Source organism: Schistocerca serialis, chromosome 10, assembly GCF_023864345.2.
Source record: "Schistocerca serialis cubense isolate TAMUIC-IGC-003099 chromosome 10, iqSchSeri2.2, whole genome shotgun sequence".
Classification (NCBI taxonomy): Eukaryota; Metazoa; Arthropoda; class Insecta; order Orthoptera; family Acrididae; genus Schistocerca; species Schistocerca serialis.
In genome coordinates, this window is record NC_064647.1 from 91033292 (window position 1) to 91058450 (window position 25159).

Here is a 25159-nt window from a genome sequence, read left to right on the forward strand (position 1 = left end):
TTGTTTGCATTGACGTAGACTTCCAATGGCGGGCGAGTAAGATAGGCACACGGAGAAGTCGGTCTTGCGCGGCTCTGTCCTGTGGGTGGGTGCCGCTATTAGCTCAGCCCAGCCGCGTGTAACGAGGTTATGAGAGACAGCACGCAGGCCGTCCCAGGGCAGGCCGCCACTCCCTCCCGCCCCTCTGGACAGCAGCTGCAGCTGCAGCCGCGCAGCTGCGCCCCGCATCCCTCTCTCCCAGATGAGAGGCCCGGCTCGGGCTTTTAAAGGCAGCGCGGCTCCCATTACTTATCGACAGGGCGCCCAATCGATATTCAGAATCGCTTCTCCCCACCTCTTTTCTCCCCCCCCCCCCTCCCACCCACCCCCTCTTGCACCAGACCAGCGTGGCACCGGCAGCGGCTGGCAGAGACCGGCCTAGCAGATAATCCCCTTAGCGGGCCCGCGCTGTCAGCCGATATATTGCGGACTAACTGCTCCAGCTGTAGCTGCAGTTGTAGCTAGCTCCAGCTGTAGTGGCGGGTAATTTCCCTGACCAGCCGAGAGCTCTGCTCACACTACACCGCCTTCCCGCCTCCCTCCCACCAGGGCAGTCTCTCTATCCACTAGTCTCAACTCGCTCACAACATCCTTGGTAACACAGTTCGAAACTCGACAAGGTGAGGTTGCATTACTTGCCACATTATTATGATGTTTAGCTGACATTGTCGGCTATATTGGGACCAGTTTCAGAATCTAAACATGTTCGTTCTGCTTATTACAGAAGCTTATTCGTTTAGATCATACAACAATACATAATGATTATTAGTTTCAGCAAAATTAAATCGCCGTGTTGAAGTCATTTGTACAGAAAAAAGTTTTACACGTGTTAGCGTGACCAGACGACAACGTAAATATACCGGAGGACCATGAATTGAAGAGGTCTGTACAATACTGGCCATTAAATTTGCTACACCAACAAGAAATGCACATGATAAACGAGTATTCATTGGACAAATATGTTATACTAGAACTGACATGTGATTACATTTTCACGCAATTTGGGTGCATGGAACCTGAGAAATCAGTACCCAGAACAACCACCTCTGGGCGTAATAACGCCTGGCCATTGAGTGAAACAGAGCTCGGATGGCGCGTACAGGTACAGCTGCCCATGCAGCTTCAACACGATACCACAGTTCATCAAGAGTAGTGACTGGCGTATTGTGACAGGCCAGTTGCTCTGCCACCATTGACCAGACGTATTCCATTGGTGAGAGATCTGGAGACTGTGCTGGCCAGGGCAGCAGTCGAACATTTTCTGTATCCAGTAAGGCCCGTACAGGACCTGCAACATGCGGTCGTGCATTATCTTGTCGAAATGTAGGGTTTCGCAGGGATCGAATGGAGGGTAGAGCCACGGGTCGTAACACATCTGAAATGTAGCGTCCACTGTTCAAAGTGTCGTCAATGCGAACAAGAGGTGACCGAGACGTGTAACTAATGGCACCCCATACCATCACGCCGGGTGATACGCCGGTATGCCGATGACAAATACACGCTTCCAATGTGCGTTCACCGCGATGTCGCCAAACACGGATGTGACCATCATAATGCTGTAAACAGAACCTGGATTCATCCGAAAAAATGATGTTTTGCCATTCGTGCACACAGGTTCGTCGTTGAGTACACCATCGCAGGCGCTCCTGTGTGGGATGCAGCGTCAAGGGTAACTGCAACCATGGTCTCTGAGCTGATAGTCCGTGCTGCTGCAAACGTGGTCGAACTGTTCGTGCAGATCGTTATCGTTTTGCAAACGTCGCCATCTGTTGAATCAGGGATCGAGACGTGGCTGCACGGTCCATTACAGCCATGCGGATAAGATGCCTGTCATCTCGACTGCTAGTGATACGAGGCCGTTGGGATCCAGCATGGCGTTCCGTATTATCCTCCTGAACCCACCGATTCCATATTCTGCTGACAGTCACCGGATCTCGACTAGCGTGAGCAGCAATGTCGCGATACGATAAACCGCATTCGCGATGGGCTACAATACGACCTTTACCAAAATCGGAAACGTGATGGTACTCATTTCTCCTCCTTACACGAGGCATCACAACAACGTTTCACCAATCAACGCCGGTCAACTGCTGTATGTGTATGAGAAATCGGTTTGGAAACTTTCCTCAAGTCAGCACGTTGTAGGTGTCGCCACCGACGCCAACCTTCTTCCTGTCGGTTAAATTTCGCGTCTGTAGCACGTAATCTTCGTGGTGTAGTAATTTTAATGGCCAGTAGTGTATAATGATTCGAATCCATTCAGAGTGTAACGAAACACGAGAGTTGAGCTAATCACTTATTGTTCATAGGTAAGTTAAGAACCAAAATGTATTTGTTTGCCGTTTACATAGCGCACACGGCCACGAGCTAAGGGCAGCCATTCACCACTGCCAAAACTCTCCCTCGCCGCGGATCTCCGAGGGTTGCAGTAACCACTGCACCTCATGTACAAATACCTCCAGAGAGGGCAGCACTGTCCAGAGGTTCAATCGAATGTAACAACTGAACATACCGGCTGCCAAAGAAATATTAATTTCTTTCCAGCATAATGCAAGTAACACAAGCCCTGCTAAATCATCGAAAATAACTCAACTAATACAAAATTGCGTCCTCCAATCAGGTATTCTGTCCATAGTGTTTGTACCTTGTATCTGGAAATCACCATCACCGGCAATGACAAAGCCATGTTCAAGTGAACTTCGTACACTATTAAACGAAGCTTTAAACAATGTCCATGCACTGATGGCGTTACAGCTAGATGTCTCTATGCAAGACATAATTACATCACAGCTCCTTACAGAAAGGGTTGAACATTGTATAAGAACTGAGTTTGATGCCAGTCTGAGTTCGATCTGCTTCCCAACATTCAAAGAAACTTTTGCCTTTCTCAAGATTAAATGTAAATCTGTAGAAATAGCCAAGAATATAGCACCACAACGTCACGGCACAACTGTTAATATACCGGGTCATCAAAAAGTCAGTATAGATTCGAAAACTGAATAAATCACGGAACAATGTGGATAGAGAGCTACAAACTGACACACACGCTTGGAATGACATGGGGTTTTATTAGAACCAAAAAAATACAAACGTTCAAAAAATGTCCGACAGATGGCGCTTCATCTGATCAGAGTAGCAATAATTAGCATAACAAAGTAAGACAAAGCAAAGATGGTGTTCTTTACAGGAAATGCTCAGTATGTCCACCATCAGTCCTCAACAATAGCTGTAGTCGAGGAATAATGTTGTGAACTGCACTGTAAAGCATGTCCGGAGTTATGGTGAGGCATTGGCGTCGGATGTCTTTCAGCATCCCTAGAGATGTCGGTCGATCACGATACCATTGTGGCTTCAGGTAACCCCAAAGTCAATAATCGCACGGACTGAGGTCTGGGGACCTGGGAGGGCAAGAATGACGAAAGTGGCGGCTGAGAACACGATCATCACCAAACGACGCGCGCAACAGATCTTTCACGCTTCTAGCAATATGGGGTGTTTTTTCTTTTCTAATAAAACCCCATGTCATTCCAAGCATGTGTGTCAATTTTTACCTATCTTCATTATTCCGTGGTTTACTAAGTTTTCAAATTTTACATCAGAATGCGCCCAACAACAAGCAGTTTGGGCATTCGAAACAGACATACGTTGCTACAAGTACGGTACGTGCCATGTGCTACCAGCCTCACGTGCTGCACAAGCGCCGCAAGTTCGAACAAGCCACGTGTAATGAACGCAGGCTGTTGTGATGTGCAACAACTTGAGCTACAACTGTCCGAAGAATGATCACTGGGCTTTTCAGTGCAACTCCATTAACTGTGATACCTGTGGTAAACGACACCACACGCCATTACACGTTATTACACATAGAATCACGACGGACACAAGATGCACCAAGGAAGGAACGGACAGGTGACACGCAGCATGAGCACAATGGCAAACTACAACTACATCGAGCTATTGTTCACTGAAGACCAAACCGGGCAAACGAGTACTCCTTGCGACAGTGAGAATAAGGCTGCAAGATATAAGTAGAAATTGGCAGACCTGACGTGCTCTATTAGATTCTAGGTCGCAGTCATGCTTCGTATCGGAAACATGTGCACAACGCCTCAGACTTCAAAGGTGGCACAGCAGAGCACCGTTTCAAGGAATAGGTGCAACCCGCTCAGAAACAAAACACTCCTGGGTAAGCAACTTTATGTCATCTGTGAATGCTTAGTTTTCCCAAAGATAACTGGCACTTTATCCGAACAAATAATTGATCTCAGTACGTCGCACTTGCCAAATATAGAACTCGCGGATCCAGAGTTTTGGATCAAGTGGAAAGATTGACGTGTTGCTAGGACCCATACATTCACAAATCAAGGACTGTCTCCATAGGAAGTGATCATCCTGTGCTTCAAGAGACAGACAGAACTAGGTTGGGTCATGTCTGGTCAGTATCAAACAACAGTAGGGCACAACATTTCGTCACTGCGGCAGGTCGTGTCGTATTTTGTAAAAACGAATATTGACATTCAAACACACTTAAAGAAATTATGGGAAAAATTAAATCGTGATGTAATGACTAAAGAAGAGGGACAATATGAAGCACGCTTCGTGCAACACACAACGAAAGATTCCACTTGCAGATTCGTTGTCTGTCCTCCGTTTCGCGAAGAGCCAAGTAAATTAGGCAGCTCCTTCAATAATGCAGCAAAACCCTTCTCTCGGACTGAACAGGAACTGGCGAGACAACCGAAGCTTAAAGAAAGCTACACACAGTTTATGACGGAATATGAAAAATTAGGACATATGGAACCAGTAGCTGCACCTGCTGCCATTTCACATTAGATGCCACAAAATGCAGTTCCAAAAGGAAGCCAGCTCGACTACCAAAACACGAGTAGTTTTTGATTGTTCGGCGAAATCGAGCTCTAATGTATCGCTAGACAGTTTGTTGATAGTAGGATCAACGGTTCAACAAGATTTGTGCTCCATAATATTACGTTTTCGCATACATCGCATTGCCTTCATGGATTACATACAGAAGATATATCGACAAGTTCTGGTACTGGATGTATGTGAATTGTTCAAATGTGTGTGAATGCCTAAGGGACCAAACTGCTGAGGTCATCGGTCCCTACACTTACACACTACATAAACTATCTTAAACTAACTTATTCTAAGAACCACACACACATGCATGCTCGAGGGAGGACTCGAACCTTCAGCAGGAGAGGCTGCGCAATCCGTCACATGGCGCCACAAACCGAATGAAGATCACGCCTACCAACTAATGCTGTGGAGGAGGGACAAATTTGCACCACTGCAGGAATATCAGTTAAAGACAGTCACATACGGAATGGCCTGTGCACCTTTTCTTGCGGTACGACGTCTGTTACAATTAGCTCCTGAAGAGGGCACATATAACAAGGCAGCAAACATTCTTGCTAATGTGGATGATTGTATCTCAGGTTGCGATACAGTAGAAGCTTCAATCAAGATCTCACGAAGTTTCTGAAGAAAGGTCGTTTCTCACTAAGGAAGTGGTCCAGTAACAGTGTGGAATTCCTCGAGAATATCCCCTCAGTGTGGCAGAAACTATACAGGGAGATTCGCATGATAGATAATATTCGTGTTGATCGTAGCGTCATTACAGAAGGAAAACTTGTCAGCATTCAACTAATCATTATGGAATCACATGTGTCAAATTATCAAGCTCCAAACGACGAGTATCTCCATTGAAAAGTTGTCCTTACCTCTCCTGGAACTCTGTGGTGCTCTCTTGCTGTCGCGACTAGTACATACATAGAACGAACTTACTTGTGGACTGACTTATCCATCGTACTGGGATGGCTCGCGTCTCCACCCACGCAGTGGAAGGCATTTGTGGGGAACTGTGGCGCTAAGATACAGGAAAATACAGCAGCTGCGGTGTGCAACCATGTATCTACAATGAAAAACCCAGCTGATTTGACTTTGCGAGGAGTATCTCCTGCAGACCTGCAAGAAAACAGCCTGTGGTGGGAAGGCTTGGCTTGGCTTGGCTTAAGAAAGACATCATTTCATGGCCTGTGATATGTCTAGGGATACTGCAGACCAGGAGCTGCCAGAAGAAAGGGCTATAGTCCTCTGTCACATCAGCAGAGCAATTCTAGACGGTTTCATCTGTCGATTCTCAAAGGTGTCACGATTACAGGGGATAATGCCATATTGTCTTAGATCCGTTAATAACCGCAATAATGCAAAGGAAACGAGAGTAACTGGCAAATTGTCTCGCAATGAACTGCAGAACGCTTTGCTACAGTGTGTCAGGATGGCACAAGAAGGTTCAATCTGCCAACTGATGACCATAAAGCTAGTGGATAAAAATAGCAAGCTCAAATCACTGCATCCTGTCCTCCATGATATGAGACTGTTACGGGTTGGAGGCAGGCTACGAAATGCTGATTTGTCGTATGAGGAGAAGCATCAACTCGCACTGTGACCTAACCACCATCTCACACGACTAATAGTGGAAAGTGAACATCGTCGTCTTTCTCATGTTGTGTGTCAACTGTTCCTTACGTCCCTCAAACCAATACTGGATATCTAATGGACGAAATGGAATCCTGCATCTTCTGCATCAGGCGAATCCTGCTTAACTGTTCATGGGAGACCTGCCACTGCCACGTGTCGAAGCTGAGGCCTTTCATCAGTTGTGGGACTGATTACACAGGACCGTTCTATGTGAAAACAGGCTCACGGAGATCCAAATTAAAGGAAAAGTGTTACGTTGCCCTGCTTGTGTGCAGGGCTACACGAGCAGTGCATTTGGAGGTAGCAGGCAAGATGACGACTGAAACATTCCAGTCGGCCTACAGAAGATTTGTTCCAAATGGGGTGGTGGGGGTTGGGGTGGTAGGTGCCAGCTTCGTTGGGAACTTCGCGAGTTACAAGCTGCTGTGAGAAGTCATTATCAGCAGACGCAGGTGAAAAGCTTAATGTGCAAAGGAGGCATCCTCCTGCGTCAGCTTACTTTGGTGGAATATGGGAAACTGGAGTGAAGTACTTCAGGTACCACTTGTGGCGAGCAATGGGAACAATATGTTCAACTTTCGAAGAGTTCACAACCCTGACTTGCCACACTGAGACTTGCTTGAACTCTCCTCCTCTCACGCCACTGTCCTGCGATCCTACTGATCCCCAAGTCCTCAACCCAGGTCATTTCCTGGATGGAACCGCAATCACAAGCATTCCCTAGACAGAATTAGGCGCAGCCAACCTGAGCTTGATCACAAGATGAACTACAAATGTAAGGCTTCCAGATATTTTGGCGGCGCTGGTAATCTGACCACCTGCATCATCTGCAGCAGCGGGCCAAGTGGATGGTAACTAGTCAGAATGTGCCTCCTGGTGCATTGGTCATAGTAAGAGAACACAGCTCCCGCCCAGTTGTCCGTGCGGTCTAACGCACGGCTTTCCGGGCGGGAAGGAGCTCCTGGTCCCCGGCACGAATCCGCCCGGTGGATTTGTGTCGAGGTCCGGTGAACAGGCCAGTCTGTGGATGGTTTTTAGGCGGTTTTTCATATGCCTCGGCGAATGCGGGCTGGTTCCCCTTATTCCGTCTCAGTTACACTATGTCGGCAATTGCTGCCGCAAACAAGTTCTCCACATACGCGGACACCACCATTACTCTACCACCCAAACATAGGGGTTACACTCGTCTGGTGTGAGACGTTCCCTGGGGTGACCACCGGGGGCCGAACCGCACAATAACCCTGGGTTCGGTGTGGGGTGACGGAGGGGTGGACTGCGGTAGTCGTCGTGGGGTTGTGGACCACTGCGGTGGGAACAGAGCCTCTCCATCGTTTCTAGGTCCCCGGTTACCATACTATACAATACAATACAAGAGAAGACACCCCGCCACCCTTATTGAAGGGGTACACCCTGGGAGCGATGGAATGGTGCGAGTGGCCACTATTCACACACCGCAAGTGGTTTTCAAGAGACCAATCTGCAAGCTATGTCCTTTACCGAGTGACGTGATACAAAAGTGAACAGTCTATTCGTGTTTTTTGTTTCTGTTTTTTCTCCTTTTGTCTTATGTATACCTTGAATCAGACTCTGTGTATTTCGTAATTTTTTACGTTTAAATCTATAAGTGTGCTGATGAAATCAGTTGTGGATTATTGTATTTATTACAGACCAAATCAAAGGCTGCCTTAAAGGTGGTATTAGTCACAGGGCGATGGGCAATTACATTGTGTGCTTCGCCTGTTAATGAACTTAGCAAATGATGGTACTTAGCAATGTTCTCTAGTGTCTCACTGTTTACGATGGGACTCACAAATGTGTCGTGAAGATGCCGAAATTGCGTTACAACACCGTTAAAGGATGGCAGTTTTATGGAGGGAAGCTTGAAGCTACGTTTTGATACACTCAAGGTAGACCCAGCATCTGACAAATGGTTCAAATGGCTCTGAGCACTATGGGACTCAACTGCTGAGGTCATTAGTCCCCTAGAACTTAAAACTTCTTAAACCTAACTAACCTAAGGACATCACAAACATCTATGCCCGAGGCAGGATTCGAACCTGCGACCATAGCGGTCTTGCGGTTCCAGACTGCAGCGCCTTTAATCACACAGCCACTTCGGTCGGCTCAGCATCTGACAAAACCTTGTCAACTGCTTTTGTGTGATTCATCTGAATCGCTCCCATTTTTTTTTCCAAACTTGAAGACCATATTTTCGAAAGTTTCTCTGTCCTCAGCACGACTCTCTACATCTTCAAACCATTCGAGCATTGACTGCATGTCCTCATACTCCTCCACCATCTTTGACAACTCTTCTCGCCTGACAGTGTCCGATTTTCCTGTTACATGGAATTCGTTTGCAAACTTTAAAAACCGTGCCACCGAGCGTGTGGTTACAAGTTCTTTTTCTTAATACTTCTTCCATCATGAAAAGCTAGCGGTGACAGACAACAGCAGAAGTAGCAATTGCAATGAGTAGGAATTACAGGGAGCAGCATAGCCACACCAGGTACTTAACTTCCAGATGCTTCGTCTCAATGCTGCAAGCTCCGTCTTTGTGTTGCTCCGTCAACACTCGTCGCTGCCGTTCCGCCGACGGATGGCTGTCACGGTAACCTTACATCGGTGAATCTGCGAGGTGCCGGGGCTAGCAGTGTATCTAACACTAAATTCTTCTAGAATCTTTATAAGGAAATGATGCTCTAAGTCCCCCATTTTCTAACTCCGACTTTTGCTGTTGCACACAGATTAAGAAAAATGCGAACTGACTCTAATTGACCCTGTGGAGTAGAAAAGAGCTTAGCACCTGCAATAATTTAATTTGATAAATAAGTTTCATTAACATGGTGGGAAATGAAAGGGTTGCTCTACCGATCTACAGAATGAAAGTTCTCTCCAAAATAACAATTTGATTTATTACGACTAAACTCAAAATAATAAACATAACACATGAAACATTTACAATACGTCAAATTGGATACTCAAATAAATGCTGTGAAGGTGAAGTTGTCCGTAAACTAGCTTGTGATGTTTATGACCAAGTGTTATGTGGAGCCAATTCCTTGCAACTCAAATCTTAAGAGAAACACCCAGCCAACCTGACATTAATTGCTGTTACAGTAGTGAGAACTCAGACAATGAACATCCAAGACAGAACCACGTAAGAAAAGACGGGAACAGGAGTGCTCTGCTGAGCTCTGATTGTCGCAGAGCAAAATTCCCTACTCTGCCGGTGCTGCGGACATACATTACCAACCTGTGTTCTTAACTGCAAGGACGCGATCTGGCGTACCGGAAGCGATGGCTGGTTGCTTCGACGTCTAGTCGTGGTGATGATAATGTCGCGAGTATAGCCCGAAACAAATTATCCTGGTCTGGTTGTTCCAGACTAAAGACTTCCTATCAATACAAATGCGCCTCTGAGAGAGACGAAGAAGGCTCAACACACAATCACTGACGGTACAGTGATTGATTTTAACAAGCGAAGTCACACAGTAACACCGATACAGTCAACTTTAGCCAGAACTGCTCAAGACGGACGACATAGGCCGCTTGTACGCAGAACACTCAATTGCCAACTGTACTCGGACAGTTACGTTGAAGTCGAAACTTCAGCAACTTCGTAAAACAAACGAAAGTATATTAGACAGCCAATGGAAGGCAGGCTGTCCAGAGCAGTGAGAGCTCAGTCTTGTAACCTACCCCAACCAAAAGGCAAGAGACGACTCCCACAAGAGCACCCATACAAACCGAACACAGAACATTCCCACCCCCACGACAGTGGCCGTGGTTAAACGTTCCAGTCAACAACTCGAAAACCGGCGGAAAATTCCACTCTATTGCCGAAGCAGTACCTTTCGACCAATGGAGATTCTTGGCGCCAATTTCTGCGCCGATTTTGCTACGGCACGGAGCTATGCCCTGAGCAAGCCAATCACAGTTACGATTTTGCAGAAAACGCGGGAATTTGCCCGCCAAGACTGCCTGGTAACACAAGTCTTTCCCACCCCTCGCCGGTAGCCCGCTAGGAAGTGTTTTCACTAAGTTTCTGTGAAGTAACGGAATCTCTAGCCCAGCCGCTCCGTCAGGCCCCTGTGGGTGTGTCGCCGCCGATCTTATGACAATGTCGGCGTCTGGAAAGCATTCACTCGACTCCCTCACACCCGTCGACAGATCAGCAGAGCCTGCCTGTCACCGGACCACCAGGGTGACCAGAGACGCAGCGTGGGAAGTCCGCGTGTGAAGGAATAGCGACTTTTCACCGCATGCAATTAGAGAGGAAGATCGAATTACTCAGAGAAATATCAGAGGGGGCTCATGCCACCTCTCAAATCCATTACAATTCGGCCCTGGCGACCAAAATGTTAGCGTCCGCAGACGAAATATACTGGAGGACCATGAATTGAAGAGGACTGTATAATGGTTCTTATCCATTCAGACTGTAATGAAAGATGGGAGTTGAGATAATCACGTGTTATTCAAGGGTAAGTTAACAACCAAAATACGCACCTTCGCCACTTCCATGGCACGCGCGGCCACGAGAAATACAGCCACCTGACCAACAGCACATTCACCACTGCCAAATCTCTCTCACGCCACGGCAAGTTTGCCGTTAGGTGCCCTTGGAGGGTGGCCCATTGACCACTGTCCCTCATGTACAGATACCTCCAGAGAGGGCAGCATTGTCCAGAGACTCAGTCAAATGTAACAACCGAACAACAGATCCAACTATTTTGTTGGCTGTTCACATTACTTGGATAGAGGTAGTTACTTTTAGTCACAGGTAGATGGGCAATTAAAATCAACTGTTAATGACCTCAACATCGCGATTTAATTTCTCTGGCACCAGTAAGCATTGCGTATTTTTGTCAAGTCTGGGAGAATAGACTTCCGTATTACGCAGAACAACTGTGTTTAGTTACTACGATTCTGCACCCTAAATAATTTTATTTATCCATTTCTGATGTACACATCACTGTTATTAAAAGAATATCCTGGAGCACAGAATCCACATCCAGTTGCAGATTACCTGTCTGAGGACTTCCATGTGCAAGAAAAATTTCATTTTCAGTATTTCATATAATTATTCATTCAATTTAAGAAACCGAGCGAGGTGGCGCAGTGGCTAGCACACTGGACTCGCATTCAGGAGGACGACGGTTCAATCCTGCGTCCGGCTATCTTGATTTGGGTTTTCCGTGATTTCCCTAAATCGCTTCAGGCAAATGCCAGGATGGTTCCTTTGAAAGGGCACGGCCGATTTCCTTCCCTAATCCGATGAGACCGATGACCTCGCTGTCTGGACTCCTTCCCCAAAAAACCCAACCCAACCCAACCCCAGTTTAAGAACTTAGAATGCTGAAATACCTATTCGTTAATAGGTATAATCTTATGTGAAATATTCAGCACAGTAAGATAAGTATTACAGTTATACATTGAAGAGCCAAAGAAACATACATCTACATAATATTGTGTAGGGTCCCCGCGAGAACGCAGCAGTGCCTTAACACGACGTGGCATGGACTCGGCTAATATCTGAGTGCTGAAGCGAACTGAGACGACGAATCCTGTAGGGCTGTCCACACATCCGTAAGAGTCGAGGGGGTGGAGATCTCTCCTGACTCCCGAGTAGCACGTTGCAAGGCATCCCAGATATGCTCAATAACTGTCATGCCTGAGGAGTTCGGTGGCCAATGGAAGTGTTTAAATTCAGTATTCCTGCACTCGCTCTGTAGCAATTCTGTGAGGTGTCGCATGGTCCATCTGGAATTGTCCAAGTCCGTCGGAATGCACAATGGGCATGAATAGGTGCATGCGATAAGACAGGATGCTGACACGTGTTACCTGTCAGAATTGTCTCTAGACATATTAGAAATCCCACATCACTCCAGCTGTACACACTCTACACCATAACAGAGCCTCCACCAGCTTGAACAGTCCCCTGCTGATATGCAGGTCAATGGGTTCTTGAGGTTGTCTCCATACCCGTACATGTCCAGCGATACAATTTAAACGAGACTCGTCTGACCAGGCAGATTGTTTCCAACCATCGATAGTCCGATGTCGGTAGTGACTGGCAGAGGCGACGCGTAAAGCTTTGTGTGACGCAGTCATCAAGGTTGCATGTGTCGGCCTTCGGCTCCGAAAGCCCATATAGATGATGTTTCGTTAAATGGTTCTGTTGGGTTGGCACAAGAGCCAACACCGTGTTACCAGAGGAGGCCGAAATGCACGCTTTTTAGGTCACGCAGGCTGGCGTGAGGAGGGAAGAACTAAGCGGACGTAATTAGTTTCATACTTAACTTTAATCCATTAATGGTTAACGTCGCTCTTGACGGTACATGAGTCACAATATTATCTGTTCAGAATAGTAACTGAATATGGCGCCTTGCTAGGTCGTAGCAAATGACGTAGCTGAAGGCTATAATAAACTGTCGTCTCGGCAAACGAGAGCCTATGTAGTGAGTGAACCATCGCTAGCAAAGTCGGCTGTCCAACTGGGGCGGGTGCTAGGGAGTCTCTCTAGACCTGCCGTGTGGCGGCGCTCGGTCTGCAATCATTGATAGTGGCGACACGCGGGTCCGACGTATACCAACAGACCGCGGCTGATTTATAGGCTACCACCTAGCAAGTGTGGTGTCTGGCGGTGACATCACAGGTTCATAAGCTGACACCTGTTGATGGTCCAGTATTGAAATAGCAGCAATTCGCGGAAGGGTTGCACTTCTGTTGAACGATTCTCTTCAGCCGTCGTTGGTCCTGTTCTTGCAGAATGTTTTTCCGGCCCCAGCGATGTGGGACATTTGATGTTTTACCGGATTCCTGATATTCACGATACTCTTGCGAAATTGTCGTACGGGAAAACCCCAACTTCATCGCTACCTCAGAGATTCTGTGTTCCATCGCTCGTGCGCCTAGTATATCACCACGTTCAAACTCATTAAAACTTGATAACCTACCACTGTAGCAGCAGTGAGCGATCTAAGAACTGCGCTGGACACTTGTTGTCTTATACAGGCATTGCTGGCCGGAGGGCCGTGTTCTGCCTGTTTACATGTCTCTCTATTCTAATTATCCTGGCTATACCAGTTTCTTTGTCACTTCAATGAAGAAGGTATATACAGAGTTCTCAGAAACAGTTTGGAAAGCTAGTGGGGGTAGGCTGTACTAAGAAAGGAATTCGATTCGTTGAGCCTTTTCTGAGTTAATTAAACTTAGCCAGTGAGGATGCTGCGCATGCAGATTCAAGCGGCCCGCCAGAGACGGTGTCGCCAAACGTGTTCGTTTCTAATACCGAACATGATATCCAAATAAAAACTGGGCATTAAATGGTATTAGGAACTGATTCCTAGCCAGAGGCTGATGAGCAGTCTTGTGCGCTATAATATACATTAAGAGGACAATTGACTCTACTACGTGTGTACAGTGTAAAATTAAGAATATCTTCAGCCGTCTGTATTTTTGATGTAATTCATTTATGTGACCAGTTTCGAGCTTTCACTATGCAATATCCAGGCCACCTGACCAACGTGGAGGAGGAATAAAACCTGTTTTAATCGCCCTTTTCACTCTTACCGACTAAACGATTATCGAACTAGGCTAATTTTGGACCGCCCTATTGAATGACCAAAAAAATTCCCCTTTAAAAGCACCACTCTCTGCCGACACTGGCCGTCGCATTATAGAACCGATGAACGGCGTTTGCAGCTACAAGCTGAAGAAACGAAGTTGCTAATATCTCCAGACACATATTTGTAAATGCATCTAACGACTATTATGGCGGATATTCTGTGCCTCCAGTCGCTAAGACGGTGGAAACATTATTAGTAGATGTTTCGGTACATCTCATCACATATCAAAATAAATGACGTGTCGCTAAGAGTGTAGAAGTTTTCTAATGAGATTTGTGGTCAGTGCTAAGAGGAGTGACATATCTTCTGCTCCCGATATGCAGTGACCAACCGTATGCGTGGGCCAGTTATCAGAGAGCTTCCCCTCTCGCAGTAGTGTGGTCCGATCACAGGTTTTAGCCGCGGCGTATCTCTGGCCAACGTGTTTCCAGTGCTCTCGCCGACCCGGCATTGCCGATGTCTTTGACGCTTGCTGTATTATTATCTAGTAAAATCATCGTAACTGATACATTCATACCCATTTCTACTAATCTGGTACAGCGGTTTTTCAGTGTAGACTGTGTGGAACTGAATTTCGGCGCTTTTTATACTGGTTCCATACCCACTGTGATGATAATGGAACAGTAACTGTTTTATGAAGGGATGGTAATAAATGATGATATAACCAATAGAAAAATGGCCAAACTCCAGTTTTTAGAATTTCATTTATGCTTCTGTTTTGGCTGGGTTTGTACTAAAGGCATCAAATTTTGTTTATACATCTCCACAGTGTAATTTTATTCGCGCCCTGTATTCTGTTTGCCGTAATTGTTAAACATGTTGTTGTTGTTGTGGTCTTCAGTCCTGAGACTGGTTTGATGCAGCTCTTGATGCTACTCTATCCCGTGCAAGCTTTTTCATCTCCCAGTACCAACCGCAATCTACATCCTTCTGAATCTGCTTAGTGTATTCATCTCTCGGTCTCCCTCTACGATTTGTACCCTCCACGCGGCCCTCCAATACTAAACTGGTGATCCCTTGATGCCTCAGGATATGTCCTACCAACCGATCCCTTCTTCTAGTCAAGTTGTGCCACAAATTTCTCTTCTCCCCAAATCTATTCAATTCCTCCTCATTAGTTATGTGATCTACCCATCTAACCTTCAGCATTCTTCTGTAGCACCACATTTCTAAATCTTCTATTCTCTTCTTGTCTAAACTATTTATCGTCCATGTTTCAATTCCATACATGGCTACACTCTATACAAATGCTTTCAGAAACGACTTCCTGACACTTAAATCTATACTCGATGTTAACAAATTTCTCTTCTTCAGAAACGCTTTCCTTGCCATTGCCAGTCGACATTTTATATCCTCTCTATTTCTACCATCATCAGTTATTTTGCTCCCCAAATAGCAAAACTCCTTTACTGCTTTAAGTGTCTCATTTCGTAATGTAATTCCCTCAGCACCACCCGATTTAATTCGACTACATTCCATTATCCTCGTTTTGCTTTTGTTGATGTTCATCTTATATCCTCCTTTCAAGATACTGCCCAATCTGTTCAACTGCTCTTGCAGGTCAGTGGCTGTCTCTGACAGAATTACAATGTCATCGGCGAACCTGAAAGTTTTTATTTCTTCTCCATGGATTTCAATTCCTACTCCGAATTTTTGTTTTGTTCCCTCTACTGCTTGCGCAATACACAGATTGAATAACATCTAGGATAGGCTACTAACCTGTCTCACTCCCTTCCCAACCACTGCTTCCTCTTCATTCCCCTCGACTCTTATGACTGCCATCTGCTTTCTGTACCAATTGTAAATAGCTTTTCGCTCCCTGTATTTTACCCCTGCCACCTTCAGAATTTGAAAAAGAGTATTCCAGTCAACATGGTCAAAAGCTTTCTCTAAGTCTACAAATGCTAGAAACGTAGGTTTGCCTTTCCTTAATCTATCTTCTAAGATAAGTCGTAGGATCAGTATGGCCTCACGTGTTCCAGCATTTCTACGGAATATAAACTGATCTTCCCCGAGGTCGGCTTCTACCAGTTTTTCCATTCGTCTGTAAAGAATTCGTGTTAGTATTTTGCAGCCGTGACTAATTAAAGTGATAGTTAGATAATTTTCACATCCGTCAACACCTGCTTTCTTTGGGATTGGAATTATTGTATTCTTCTTGAAGTCTGAGGGTATTTCGCCTGTCTCATACATGTTGCTCACCTGATGGTAGAGTTTTGTCTAGGCTGACTCTGCCAAGGCTGTCAGTTGTTTCGACTTAGGTCTTTCAGTGCTCTGTCAAACTCTTCACGCAGTATCACATCTCCCATTTCATCTTCATCTACCTCTTCTTCCATTTGCAATATATTGTCCTCAAGTACATTGCCTTGTATAGATCCTGTATGTACACCTTCCACCTGTCTGCTTTCCCTTCTTTGGTTAGAACTGGTTTCCCATCTGAGCTCTTGATATTCATGCAAGTGGTTCTCTTTTCTCCAAAGGTCTCTTTAATTTTCCTGTAGGCAGTATCTATCTTACCCCTAGTGAGATATGCCTCTACGGTTTGCATTTGTCCTCTATCCATAAAGTAATAGGAGATAAGAAGGCTAGGCCAAGTGGTTTACTTGTCTGCGTGAGAGAACAATGAACCATTTGTCATGGATTGGAAGAGAAATCTAACAACCATGGCCACTCCTGCAGCCAACAGAAGCACTCTTTCTTGAAATTGGCACCATTTATAAGCCATCCAATTGAAGGGAGATGAGAAGGTGTGACCTTGACCCTTGACCTTTGAGGAGATCTGACAACAATGCTGCACTGTTTCACTTCTGATATTTGTGCATGCTGTGAGTGAGGTACTATCTCTTCTTCAAGTAAAGAACTTCAGCATTAGCAAGAACTTGGTTTTTGACTAAAATTGTTAGCAATCTGCTCTTTTTTTTCCTTCGTCCCTGGAATCTACATCAGTCAAGATGTTTGCATCAGGTGGGTAATAAAACTTTCTTGTGCATTACATTCACCTGCATATTCTGTAATATGTCACTACCTTCTGGAGCTGTAAATCCTGGCTATAGAATCTCAGCCAAACCCTCTAAAACAAAAAGAACCATGCTCATGGTATATTTATCAGTATTATTGTTAATGGAAAACTACAATAGCGATAGACATATTAGTGTGCTGTCATCAGTAACATTTTATCTCTGCAGTAGAAATAATGTTGCATAAATTTAAATAAATGACGTGACTACTATGTTGTCAACCTTTCATGACTTGGATTTCTGTTATTTGACTTTGACAGATTTCATTTTTTTTGTTATTACAATAGACAGGTAACTACTTTATTGGAAATAAAACAAAAAGAATTACAGTATTTAATTTTTTTTCTAAAAGAGACTTGACAGTCCTATGAGGTCATATGGTACAGTAATCGGCTAACATTACTTCACGAAGAAAATTGTAATGATAGAAACATAAGAAAACCTTACCTTATAGTGGAGCGTTTCTATGGAGACCTGGCAGTGACCAAAGGCACGGTGAGTCGTCGGTCGAGGCGTCTATCATCATCAAAACAAGGTAGTGCAGTCCTGTCAGACCCTCAGCATGCTGGCTAGCCGTACAAAGGTAAGACTCGTCCAGACACTCATTCGAGGTGATCGACGGCTTACAATGAAACATCTCGCTGCACAGTTGGATGTCTCCGTTGACTGTGCTGACACACTCGTACACCTGTTGGCATACTCAGAGTTGTGTCCGCGCTGGGTTCCTTGTCACCTAAGAAGCGACCATAAAGAGAAACCAAGGACCATCTATGCGCAATTTCTTGCTCATTACTAGGCTGATTGTGACAATTTCTTGTCTAATATCGTCACAGGTGGTGAAACATGGGTTCATCCCTTCGAACCAGAAATAAAACGGCAATCCAAGGAATGGCGCCACAACAAAGTTTATACCCGCACACCCAGCTGGAAAGTCATGGCAACGGTCTTTTAGGAGTCTGAAGGAGTTATACTGTTTGATGTCCTGCCTTGTGGTCCAACGTTCAACTCTGAAGTGCATTTTGCTACTCTCTGCAAACTGAAAAAACGAATTCAGCTTGTTGGTCGCCACACACTCACACAGAAAAGGAAAACTAAGTTTTCCTCCTCCACGACTACGCATGCCTCAGACAAGTCTGCACACACGCGGGGTTGTCAGAAAACTTGAGTGTGCAGGATGCGCTAAGCACGAAGCAGTAGGTCGATGACTGGGAGATTACTGATGTAGCAAGACGTTGGCTCCGACTTCGACCAATAAAGTGCAGAGAGATACCATACAAGCAAATTGGCCCTCCCAGTGAGGTGGCGTAAAGACATCGCATTGGCCGGAGATTAAGCTGAAAAATAAGGTTTGTGGCCAAAAGAGTCGTGAATAATGTACTGGAATCCTGAATAAGACCAATCTGCTTTCAGCAAAAAATGTTTTCCGTTACTTACTGAACTCCCCTCGTGTGTCTAGTTCTAATCTTATTCAACCCATGTGACTACAAGAGGGCAACAATCGAGAACAACAGAGCACAGTATGTTATAATTGTGCAGCCATAATATATAATAAATGAATAAGTACGGCGGTCACTCCAAAAGAATTACACGCTATTTTTTTAAAAATCCATGTTTTATTTTATATGTTTGAAAGTTTTACAGTGTGCAGATACATTCTTTAGGAACAATATTTTCATTTCTCCACATAATTTGCATCCCTCACAACTGCCTTACGCCATCTTGGAACCAGCGTCTGTATACCCGCACTGTAAAATTCTGGACCAACCCATTGGAACCACTGTTTGGCAGTGTGCACAAGGGAGTCATCATCTTCAAACCTTGTTCCATGAAGAGATTCTTTCAGTTTCCCAAAGAGATGATAGTCACATGGAGCCAGGTCAGGACTGTAAGGCGGGTGCTTCAGTGTTGTCCATCCGAGTTTTGTGATCGCTTCCATGGTTTTTTGACTGACAGGTGGCCGTGCATTGTTGTGCAGCAGCAAAACATCCTGCTTTTGCCGATGTGCTCGAACACGACACAGTCGAGCTTGAAGTTTCTTCAGTGTCGTCACATATGCATCAGAATTTATGGTGGTTCCGCTTGGCATGATGTCCACAACCAAGAGTCCTTCGGAATCGAAAAACATCGTAGCCATAACTTTTCCAGCCGAAGGTGTGGTTTTGAATTTTTTTTTCTTCGGTGAATTTGCATGATGCCACTCCATTGATTGCCTCTTCGTCTCTGGTGAAAAATGATGAAGCCATGTTTCATCACCTGTCACAACTCTTCCAAGAAATTCATCTCCACCATTGTCGTACTGTTCCAAAAGTTCACTGCATACCGATTTTCTTGTTTCTTTGTGAGCCATTGTCAACATCCTGGGAAACCACCTGACACAAACCTTTTTTAACGCCAACACTTTCAGTATTCTTGAAACACTTCCTTCCCCTATCCCAATGTAGCGTGACAATTCGTTCACTGTGATGCATCTGTAAGCATTCGTTAACTCTCTGCACATTGTCTGGAGTGTGTGCAGTACGAGGCCTACCGCTGCGAGGACAATCCTCAATATTGATGTGCCGACTTTCATCACGTAATCTGCTTGCCCACTACTGCGATCTACAGCAGCATCTCCATACACCTTTTTCAACCTCTTTTGGATGTTTCCCACTGTCTCGTTTTCACAGCAGAGGAATTCTATGACAGCACGTTGCTTCTGACGAACGTCAAGTATAGGAGCCATATTGAAGAAGTGCTGTGACGGCGCCACTCACGGGAACAGGTTGAACTAAGTTTGAAAACAAGCGGGAAGGATGTATCTACACACTGTAAAACTTTCACACATGCAGAATGAGAACTGTATTTTTACAAAAATAGTGTGCATTTGTTTTGGAGTGACTCTCGTAGTAACGGGACCTACCTCTACTTCAAAGAGCTACTCACTACTTGCTATAGACCACAGGACAATGGTCTACAGACGACAAACATCAACACAAAATTCAGAAAACTTTTAACTCTGTACAGCAGTTGAGCACTCCTTCAGTGTTATTTAAAAACTCAATACAAAACTGTGTCTTGAACATGGTTGAACACGCCCTCACAGTGAAAGTAACACACAATTCAGAACACACACTCTTGTGTCCTCACGGCATCGCGCTAAAAATCACATTTGTATTGAACGCTTTGTATTCAAACACACATACACACGAGTCACAGGTTGCCCTCAGTGCACTTAGTACCCTCCATAAAATAACGTTATCCTGATGCTTGTCAGCTGCCCGATAATCGCTATGGATAACCAAAGCATATTCCTAGTGCTCTGTACACAACAGTAGTAAAAAATGTTTTGACCAGACGACCGCCCCCGGTAGCTGAGTGGTCAGCGCGACAGACTGTCAATTGTAAGGGCCCGGGTTCGATTCCCGGCTGGGTCGGAGATTTTCTCCGCTCAGGGACTGGGTGTTGTGTTGTCCTAATCATCATCATTTCATCCCCATCGACGGGCAAGTCGCCGAAGTGGCGTCAAATCGAAAGACTTGCACCAGGCGAGCGGTCTACCCGACGGGAGGCCCTCGTCACATGTCATTATTATATTATTACCAGACGAAACTATTTTCGTCCGTCCATAACTGGTTTCTTTGATTGCTCTGCATGAAGGCTCATCAAAGTAGAACACATGAAATATTAGTTCTCATTGTTACATAAATGAATAAAAGATTTACTTAACTTTGACGCTGTTGCTTGCTACGGTATTGCTTGCTAATTTACAAGTATCACTTACTACGAAAGCTTCACATGATGTACTAATTAACAAACTATTCTCTTGAGGTATAATGTTTAACATTTACTGAAGTACAAGTTCATCAGAACGTTTAACAACTCGTTGGTATCACAGTGGCCGGCCGAGGTGGCCGAGTGGTTCTAGACGCTACAGTCTGGAACCGCGAGACAGCTACGGCCGCAGGTTCTAATCCTGCCTCGGATATGGATGTGTGTGATGTCCTAAGGCTAGTTAGGTTTAAGTAGTTCTAAGTTCTAGGGGACTGATGACCTCAGAAGTTGTCCTATAATGCTCAGAGCCATTTGAACAATTTTTGTGCCACAATGTTATGCTGACTCCTTCAGATGAGACTACTAACTGGGCTCTGGTTGCTGGTTGCTGGCTGTGGTTGCCATCTTCTCTGGGCAATTGGAACAGACACTGTCAACACTAGCTACAAAAGCGGAGACGCCACACGTTGACCATTGTGTCTGTGGCTCACGACCTTGCAGACTGGAACTTCCATCCTTCTTGCCTCCAATTCCTCCTGGTCTTCAACTATGGCCCACGAAGACAACTTGGGCACACTCGAAACAGCTCTGGGCGTTGCCCCACAGCAAGATCGGCGTTGCCCCATGGCTCATCCACCTCCAGCAACCACGCCTTCCGGCAGTGGCTGAACCTGTGACGGCACACTTCCACGTCACACTGCCCGAAACATCCAGTCCCAGAGCACCGATACGGATAACCTAGTCCGCCACGTCGATCCTTGGCTCCAACGGAGCACTGGCCCCCAGATGATGTTGTTACCAGTCGATGCAGGTGCGTCACCTCTTCCGTGTCTCGTCGACCCACATAAGCGCATAGCGGCGCTGCCGCTTGAAAGTCGCCAACTGGTGAAACTATACTACATACCATTAAAATTGCTACACCACGAAGATGACATGCTACAGACGCGAAATTTAACCGACAGGAAGAAGATCCTGTGATATACAAATGATAAGCTTTTCTGAGCATTCACACAAGGTTGGCGCCGGTGACGACACCTACAACGTGCTGACATGAGGAAAGTTTCCAACCGATTTCTCATGCAGAAACAGCAGTTGACCAGCGTTGCCTGGTGAAACGTTGTTGTGATGCCTCGTGTAAGGAGGAGAAATGCGTACCATCACGTTTCCGAATTTGATAAAGGTCGGATTGTAGCCTATCGCGATTGCGGTTTATCGTATTGCGACATTGCTGCTCGCGTTGCTCAAGATCCGATGACTGTCAGCAGAATATGGAATCGGTGGGTACAGGAGGATAATACGGAACGCCTTGCTGGATCCTACCGGCCTCGTATCACTATCAGTCGAGATGGCTGGCATCTTATCCGCATGGCTGTAACGGATCGTGCAGCCACGTCTCGATTCCTGAGTCAACAGATGTGGACGTTCGCAACACAACAACCATCTGCACGAACAGTTCCACGACGTTTGCAGCAGCACGGACTATCAGCTCGGAGACCATGGCTGCGGTTACCCTTGACGCTGCATCACAGACAGGAGCGCCTGCGATGGTGTACTCGATGACGAACCTGGGTGCACGAATGGCAAAACGTCATTTTTTCGGATGAACCCAGGCTCTGTTTACAGCATCATGATGGTCGCATCCGTGTTTGGCGACATCTCGGTGAACGCACGTATTCGTCATCGCCATACTGGCGTATCACCCGGCGTGATGGTATGGGGTGCCATTGGTTACACGTCTCGGTCACTTCTTGTTAGCATTGACGGCACTTTGAACAGTTGACGTTACATTTCAGATGTGTTACGACCCGTGGCTCTACCCTTCTACCTCTGTGGTATCGTGTTGAAGCTGCATGGGCAGCTGTACCTATACACGCCGTCGAAGCTCTGTTTGACTTAATGCCCAGGAGTATCAAGGCCGTTATTACGGCCAGAGGTTGTGGTTCTGGGTACTGATGTCTCAGGATCTATGCACTCTAATGTAATCACATGTCAGTTCTAGTATAATATATTTGTCCAATGAATACCTGTTTATCATCTGCGTTTCTTCTTGTTTTAGCAATTTTAATGTCCAGTGGTGTATGAGCGCCAGAGCAGTTCTACCGTGGTCGGCTGGACGGGAAGAAAGGCAACTGTGCGGCGGAATTTAGTTTAAAAAGAAATGTTCAAATGTGTGTGAAATCTTATGGGACTTAACTGCTAAGGTCATCAGTCGCTAAGTTTACGCACTACTTAACCTAAATTATCCTAAGGACAAACACACACACACATGCCCGAGGGAGGACTCGAGCCTCCGCCGGTACCAGCCGCACAGTTCATGACTGCAGCGCCCCAGGCTACTCGGCTAATCCCGCGCGGCATTGAATTTCACTCCCGTCATGTGTACTATTAATGCAACACTGGGTACAAATGAATTAATTTTCACTCATATGTATGCTTAATTTGGGATTGAAACCATCTTCTTGTTTGTGTTCAGCTCAATAGCGATTAAATTAAAAATGTGGGTACTGATGATGCACCCTCACCTCAAAACTCCGTAATCCTCTGACTGCCTGTCCCACTGTCACGATTTCGCCTTTTATGTAGTATATTCAAGAGGCTGCAGGAGCGTCGAAGACGTTCGCATGACAGTAGGAGTCCAGTAAGGCTGAGCCTTACCACAACTGTTGTTTGTTCCTGTGATAGACACTGTCACATGAGACCTGCACATGCCATTGGCATGGACACTTCTCCATGCTGATGACGTCATATTGGTTGCTGAGATCAAATTTGATCTCCAAAAACAAACACAAGAATGGAACCACCGGCTCACGCGATAAGGCCTACGGCACAACTAGAAGATAACTGAGCACATGATAGTTGATCCATGAGAAAATGGCACCATCAACGTTAACCGAGATGGTCTACCAAGAGTATCAGAATTTAAGTGTCTCGATCCTACAATCTCTAACGAAGGCCAAGTTGCAAACGAGGTCAACTCAAAGACGCAGGCAGCCTCGATCAACGACTTGTCGGGTTAAGCATCATCTGAAGTCAAAGATCTGCTGGGTTGTCATCTGCCCTGTAGATCTCTATGGCACAGAGTATTGTCCGGCTAGAAAAGAGGCAGAACGACGAGTGGGGGTTATGGAGTCTGCTTAAATTTACAGGTGGCGTCACTCAGCTGGATCACATCTCGAATGACAGCATGAGGAAACGTTTGGGGTCGCACTGATCCAGAGGAAAATCCGTGAAAGCCGTCGCAATGATTTCGACATGTGCTTCGCACAAAGGACAATACCACTGCAACGGTAGCTTACGCTGTGGAACTCATGGAAAAGAGACCCAAGTAACGACCTAGACAGCGGTGGGCCCACACTGCACAGTGACCTGAAGGCTCTAAATCTTCATCCAGACATGGCCCACTATCGAACAAAATCGAAACAGCGAATCCACACAATGGACCCTACCACCAGGCTGGACAAACGCTAAAAAAGAAGCAATAGATTCAACTACTAGTATGTGCCGTTGCACCTAGTTTATCATAAATGTTTTTTGTTTCAGCATACGAGCTCGGTCTGTCGTTGTATGAGTCTACTAGACATGGGCCAGATGGACAGGAGGTGTTCGTTGCGGTAACTGATGACTCATTTCATGGCTATAAGAAGAATAGTTAATGCATATAAATTATGGGCCTCGCTCATTACTAGAAGGTAATGTCCATTCTCAGTAAGTAAATTCCATTTCGCAAAGAAAAGCGAGAATGGTTCTAGATCTATGCTGTAAGCAAGTATTCACTACCACAGGGGCCATCGAGTTTCGCAACTACTGTGCGGTGCGTGGAGCAGCTATTTTTGGGCGGGACTGGCGATGGCGATGTGTACTGCGGCAGGCGACGCAGCGGACGCCGTGTTGTCGGGGTAAACACATTAGCGAGATGCGCGCCTGTGCAACGGCGAACGGGCTTAGTCGGTTATCGGGGCAGCTAATACCACCCAACCCCCTGGAGGAAGGGGATGGGAAGACAAGTTCGGGGGCGGAACTTTTAATGTAGAACCCAACCGCCCCCTTCCCCGACTGCTACGGCTGTGGCGCTCTTAGTCCACCGCCTCCGGCACCGAACCAGAGTCTGTACTGTCACCCCCACAGAATTTGTAGCCCACAGGGATCAATATACGAACCAAAAATATTTCCACATGTGCCTACAGTCTTTCACTGTAAATCACTAACATAGCAAGGGATTATTTA